The sequence below is a fragment of the Vigna umbellata genome, chromosome 6 (assembly GCF_029865625.1).
Source record: "Vigna umbellata cultivar VRB3 chromosome 6, Vumbellata_1.0, whole genome shotgun sequence".
NCBI lineage: Eukaryota > Viridiplantae > Streptophyta > Magnoliopsida > Fabales > Fabaceae > Vigna > Vigna umbellata.
The window spans coordinates 30,761,823-30,768,797 of NC_142170.1; the positions used below are offsets into that span (position 1 = coordinate 30,761,823).

At 36.4% G+C, this 6,975-nt stretch overlaps 1 long non-coding RNA gene across 1 annotated transcript; it reads left to right on the forward strand.

Annotated features, from left to right (window-relative positions):
* The first annotated feature begins 213 nt into the window (after positions 1-213).
* Positions 214-579, forward strand: LOC124846217 (uncharacterized). The gene is made up of 2 exons (XR_015780067.1): positions 214-369; positions 461-579. It is a non-coding gene; the product is annotated as an uncharacterized LOC124846217 (long non-coding RNA).
* Positions 580-6,975: the final 6,396 nt, after the last annotated feature.

Sequence of the window (6,975 nt, forward strand, 5' to 3'; positions counted from 1 at the left end):
CACTTGATAAAATCTGAATTTGGGATTTCCCTCGTCCATTTTCCAAATGCTTTTTGGGAAAGCTTCTCCCAAATTTTCACTCCCGTCCCCGCGCCACCGCCACTCTTCCTGGGATTTCCCTCTTCCATTCACCGGAACCGGACGTCCATGCACCACCGCCACCAGCACCCACCGGAGATTTGTAACCTCGCTCGCCTTCACCGCGCGTTTCGCGGCGCCGCCTCCTCGGACTCAGTCTGGGAGGCCAAGCTGCCGCGCAACTACCAGGATCTGTTGGATCTGTTCCCGCCGGAGCGCCACCGGAATCTCTCGAAGAAGGACATTTTCGCGCTCCTCTCACGGCCCCTGCCCTTCGACGATGGCCACAAGGTGGGTGGTGCTCTCCAGGTCAGTTTTTTTTTGGTTAGTTAGGGGCTGCTGAAACTTTTAGGGATTTTAGTGATTGTTTAGGGTTTTACAGGAAGTGTGGCTGGACAGAGTCACGGGAAGGGTTTGCATGTCGATTTCGGCGAGGGCGATGGCGATTACTGGAATTGATGACCGGAGATATTGGAATTGGATTCCTACTGAAGAATCTAGGTTAGATTTACTTGTCTTTAAAGCTGTATCACGAGAAAGAAGAAGGATACACTGATGATAATGTGTTTCTTGTTTGATTCTAAAGAAAATGGAAAGAAAATATGAATGTTGACGTGTGGTCTGATATTTCAAGTCAAAATGTTTGTGCGTGTATCTTAAATTAAGCCGAGTAATGTAGTAAAACATAATTGTTTGATGTGAATTAATTATGAAGGTGATAACCCTCAGACCGTGAAGACAAGTATGAGGCAGTGGGCTCAGGTTGTTGGATGTGCAGTGCGTCAAAGAAGCTGCGTGTGATTGATATAAATAGGCCTTCGGTAATTACCGAAGGCTTTAGGCCCTCGGTAATTACCGAAGGTCAAAAGCCTTCGGTAATTGTTAGCGACAAGGGATTTACCGAGGGCTGATTGGCCGTCGATAAGCCGTCTGTAAATGGCATTTTCCGAGGGCTTTTGCCATTTTTCGAGGGCTTTTGGCCTTCGGTAATACCCTTTTTTTTGTAGTGGCGAGTCTATTGGGAAATCGTGATCTACACTTATCCACTTTATTACTTGTATGATTTGGTACAAATGTCAATATTGTAATAAGTTTTTGGCACCATTGTTGGGGACTGGTGTTTGGTTTAGTAAGTTGTGTTTTATTTACCAATTTAGGTTTAAATTATTTATAATTTCTTTATATATTTCTCTTTTAATATTTTAGTATAGTTAACTTTTTTATATATAAATAAATAATTACTACTAACTTGTTCCTTCTAGTGTTTCCTTGTTTTGTATGGGAAGTAGGATTCTAATGGATCAATTAATATACGATCCTGAAATTGAAAGAACGACATGGAGAAATAACAGTATACGCTGGAAACTTTTGAAGGAAGCAAGTGAAGCTTCACCAATAGTTGCATTTGTTCCCTAAGAATAACTTGGTTGTTTGAAATGATGTTATTACAAAGTTTCTTCACAAATTCCTCCCTCGGTCAAAGGTGAACTAATAAAAACAAGAGATTACTTCATTCTGCCAAGATTATGATGAAACATTAAGTCAAGCATGGAACATATCAAATGATTGCTCAAGAAGACTCTTATCCATGGATTTGATGAACTAACTCAAATCAACCTCTTCTTGGGAGGATTAGGAGCATATACAAATTTGATGTTAGATGCCTCAATTGGAGGCATGATCAAGTCAAAGACACCCAAGGAAGCTAAAGCATTAATAGAGAATATTGCATCCAATGACTTTGAAGTGCAGAACGAGAGAATTCAAGTGTAGAACAAAGGTGCATCGGAGTTGAAAACTCAAGATACATTGTTGACTCAAAAGAAACTGATGCTCAACAACTGAAATCTCTTGTGAAGAAACTCTTAGCACTTCCACAAGAGCTCCAAAATGTCTCTCAACCCCAACACCAACAATGAGCACAAAGTTGTGCGTTGTGTGGTGGAGGTCATGCTAACAGGTAGTATTCCATGTAAAGTTAGGCTCGAGAGGAGGCTAATTACATGGTAAATCAAGGTCGTTAAGGAAATTACGAGCACTACAATCAAGGATGGAAGTCTCATCCAAGCACAGGATAAGTTGGACCTTCACATAAGCCACCTCAACAACATCAATAACCTTCTTTGCATGAAAGAACGTCAAAGCTTGAAGAAATATTGAAACAATTCATGCAAGTCGTCATCTCTAATAACAAGAGCACAAAGCATACATCCATAATTTAGAGACTCAAATGGGTCAATTGGCACAAAAGCAGAAGAACCTCAATTCTTTGGCACAAATGTGAAGTGTATCTCTTATATCAACTTGACTCCCAATACTAATTTTGGAGAGATCTTATCTCATTTATAGGATAATTATTGATATAGAGATAGACATTGGGGTCCAAATTTCATGCGAGAATTATTATAATTGCTAGTAGTTCTTAAGGAAGTTTGGGGTTTCATACCTTAATTACTCACTTTGTAGAAACATGGGGTCGGATTCAAACACTGTAGTGTTTAATCGTCTGCAGGCCACCATTAATAATAATTTCATTAGGAAACATCATGTTCCTAGAATTGGGCCTTCCAAACATCCACAATGGTCTGCTTACTGTGTTCAACCAACTTTACGGTCCTCTAAGTCTCTCTATCTCACAAAATAAACTTTTAATGCAGGAGTTGGGCTGAAGCCCTTTTCCTGGTTTAATGAAACGCAACGTGAAGAAAAGAAAAGAAGAAGGATGTTCGGCTGACGGTGAGTTTGATGGTGGTGGAGAATGGCAGCCTGATAAGGGTTTCATGGTGGAGATGGAAGTCAAGGAAGACGCTGAAGATGATGATGGAGGACTCACGACTTTGGCGTTCGCGTTCTATATTGGTGATGCTGGTGGCTACCGGTGGCAATGCTGGTGAGGATGATGGGTGGTGGTCTGATGCTGGGGTTTGGTGGTCGTCTAGTGATGACACAGTTTCATGGTGGCGGCACAACGTGGCTGACGGCGTCATTGGCTAGGTTAGGGAACTAGCGTTTCTGTAGAGAAGATGATGATGTGTCAAGGGTAGTAACGTGACAACAACTGATTTGTTAATCCAACTCACAACGCCACAAAATGATTTTCAAAAATAATAAATCCAACTCACAACGCCACAAAGGACTCCATGTAAGCCAATACATGACATTTAACTCTATAATTGCACATCTGGACATCTGGCCATTAACGATTTAAACAATGTTTGCAAAAAGGACCAAATTGAACACAAATTACATTCTTTAGGACAACATTAAACAGCAAAAAAAATTGGGACTATTTCGAACATTCCCAACCAAAATTGGGACCAAAATAGGTATTATACCTATTTCATTCTTAGTTTTCCCTGCCCAGGAGGGCAATTCCTTAACTGTGTGGGTGTGTTAACTCTCTATTTTTTCCCATTTCTTTTGTGTTTAGAAGTCATTTTTAGTTTATTTTTGTTTCTAATTGTCTAGAATTAGGTTAGTTTTAAGTTTTTCTATTAATTCTTTAGTTTTATAGAGTTTTAGTTACAAATAGACTTTTAGGTGTATTTTTAGTATTTTTGTAAATAAGTAGGAAATTAATGTTTTTTAAAAATTCTTTCAATAAAAATGTTTTGTTTTAATTAGGTTTTAATTGCATATTTTTCTTTTTCTTATTTGCATTTTTTTTACACTTTTATCCAATAATTTTTTTCTCTTATTTGAGTTGTTTTGGGCAGAAGAAAAGTGGAGATTTGGGCTACTACACTTGGGCCGCTACTGCTGCAAATATGGACTGAAGCCTTTGTGCGTTGGCTGTTGAGTAGTTCTGATGAGTGATGCTCCCTCCACCACACCATCTTCTCCCTACACCTCCCCAATTTTTTTAAATTCTAAATTTATCCTTTTTACTTTTTATTTTTACCAATTTTACTTTTTATTTTTTAAAACCCTAATCTCAATCCCCTCTCACTTTCACTCTCAGCAGCAAGCCCCCATCCTCCACTATGACTTTCACTTTCTCTCTTTCTCTTAATTTTCACTTCGATTAACACAAAATTTTACAGAAAGAGAAGATAAAATGAACTAACTATTTTTTTCTTTTATTCACTTTTTATTCTGTACTCAACAAACATACTTATCTTTCATTGCACCATTGTAAGCACGAATATAATTTTAAGCATAGATTTTCAAATTTGGTTATTTAAAGACAAGGAAGTGGAAAAGAAATTTTTAGCAGATTATATTATGGAATCATGATACTTCAAAACTCATCATAAGTTATAAATATTTTAAATTTATACCATGCAGAATTTTCTTTTTCTGTCAAATTTTGTGTTAACGACAGTGGAAATTAAGAGAAAATGTCAGTGGGAGTGAATATTTGCTGGTGAAAGTGAAAGGAGAAGTGAGAATGAGAGAGGATTGGAATTAGGGTTTTATAAATTAAAAAGTAAAATTGGTAAAAGTAAAAGGTAAAAAGGATAAATTTAGAATTTAAAAAAAAATTGAGGGATAGAAGGAGAAGATGGGGTGGTGGAAGGAGCATCACTCTGTTCGGATTGAAAGAGTTGGCTTGGCGTGGAGTTGGGTTGAAGCCCTTTTGCTGGTTTAATGAAACGCAGTGTTTCATGCTGCGATTTGCCCAAAGTTGATGGGGTCTCCTACTTCACAAATCCTTTGTCCAAAAAGAGGCTCGAGCAATTGAGATTTGTCCCTAACATTCGAAACCCAGCAGCTAGGGTTCGTGAAGAAAAGAAGAGCACCTAGGGTTCTTCAGCGCAGATAGAAGAAGGATGTTCGGCCCAAAAAGGAAGCCAGCCCAAACTGATTGGTCCGGGGAAGCAAATCGGAAGCAATGTAGAGTTGATCGAATGACTGAGGATTAAGAGAAAGGGATAAGCATTCGATCAAAGGAAGAGCGAGGCGGCAAAAAGTTAGTTGAAGATGCTTCGCAAGGCTTCCGGAGTTAGTTACCGATTCTTCCCCCTTTCCCCCTTTTCTTTCCTTTTCGGTTTTTGACTTTCCCTATATAAAGGAAGTCTTGTAAACTTTAAACACAGGTGGTGGGTGACAGGCACTGGGTGACAGATGGTGTACTTAGATTAGGTTTCCAATTTCTTGCTCTAGTTTTAGAATTTTCAGCTTTTCTAGGAGTAGATACATTCTTTGCTTCACTAGGGTTCTTTGATCTCTTCATTGGGTGACAGGCGGTGGATTCTTAGACTATGGTATCTGTCCTTTTGATTTCCAGTTCTTAATAACAATTGCCCTTTCCAATTTTAGTTTTAATTTACGTTTCTCTTTGCACTTTTAAATTTCCAGCACTCTTATTGTTTGATTTTTGCATTGATTTAGTCTTGTTAAGTGCATTTTCGTAGTTGAATTTGGCTTGAAACTTAAAGAAGACTATGCAAATCATTAGTGTCTAAATTAGAAATAGGACCCCAAAGAGGGCGTGATTGTTCAAGATGTCTTCTTGAGACATAGGTTGCTTTAAGAATTCAAGTTTAATTCAATAACAAATGTGTTTAACCAATTGTTTTCTGATATGTGATTAGGATTAGATTTAAATTCTGTTTTCTTTGATTGTTTGTAAAATTCCATGTATCTTTTACTTCGTTCATTCACAGTTGCAACTCGAATATTTTTCTCTTTTATCCAATTAAAATTTCTTTCTATTACTTGTTTTTGAATAGGTAGCAGTAGATTTTAGATTCTGTTATGTTTGGGTTCTTAGTTTACATTAGTATATCATTTTAGGATAAAAGTCATGCATTAATTTCCTTTTTTTTTATTTACTCATCCATGCATCATTCATTATATTTCTTCCTTAGCAGTGCAACTATTTTCTACACAGTTTTTGTTTTCATCACAAATGTTATCTTTCTTCATTTTTTAGTTAGATACATGCATTACTAATTAAATTCATATTTTAGATTACAGTTTTCATTTCTTTCCCCACCTTGTTTTAGTTTTAGTAAATAAAGAATTAGGCTATAATTCTACAATTCTCAACTTAATAAGTACCAAGTCCTTGGATTGATTCCTAGGTTGTCCCTATACTACATTGTCATTAGTGTTACTAACATGCTTGAACATTGATTTTCTTGTCTCATACATTATCATTTTAGGATAAAAGTCATGCATTAACATTGATAATGCCCCTATACATTATCATTTTAGGATAAAAGTCATGCATTAATTTCCTTTCTTTTCATTTACTCATCCATGCATCATTCATTATATTTCTTCCTTAGCAGTGCAACTATTTTCTACACAGTTTTTGTTTTCATCACAAATGTTATCTTTCTTCATTTTTTAGTTAGATACATGCCTTACTAATTAGATTCATATTTTAGATTACAGTTTTCATTTCTTTCCCCACCTTGTTTTAGTTTTAGTAAATAAAGAATTAGGCTATAATTCTACAATTCTCAACTTAATAAGTAGCAAGTCCTTGGATTGATTCCCTAGATTGCCCCTATACTACATTGTCATTAGTGTTACTAACATGCTTGAACATTGATTTTCTTGTCTCATATTTATGCATATAGTTGGGATAACTTGTGGCATACATATATTGTGAGATAGTTTAGAGTGATTGCATTGACTCAGTCTTTGTTTAGTGTAAGGGTATGACCAGATTTTTGAATAATTGAGTGTTGTGAACTTTGTTTAGTGTAAGGGTATGACCAGATTTTCGAATAGTTGAGTGTTGTGAACTTGAGTGTAGAGAGCTATGGAGAAAACAATTATTTCCATGAATTTTATATTTTCCTGATTCTTGATAATATAATCATTATTTGACATATGTATTTAAAGCTACTTGGTCAAATAGCTAACCTTAATATGTGTTATCCAATTGTTAACTTTTTTTTTATCCTAAATGTGTCATTCCTTTACCTTATCCTTTTAAGA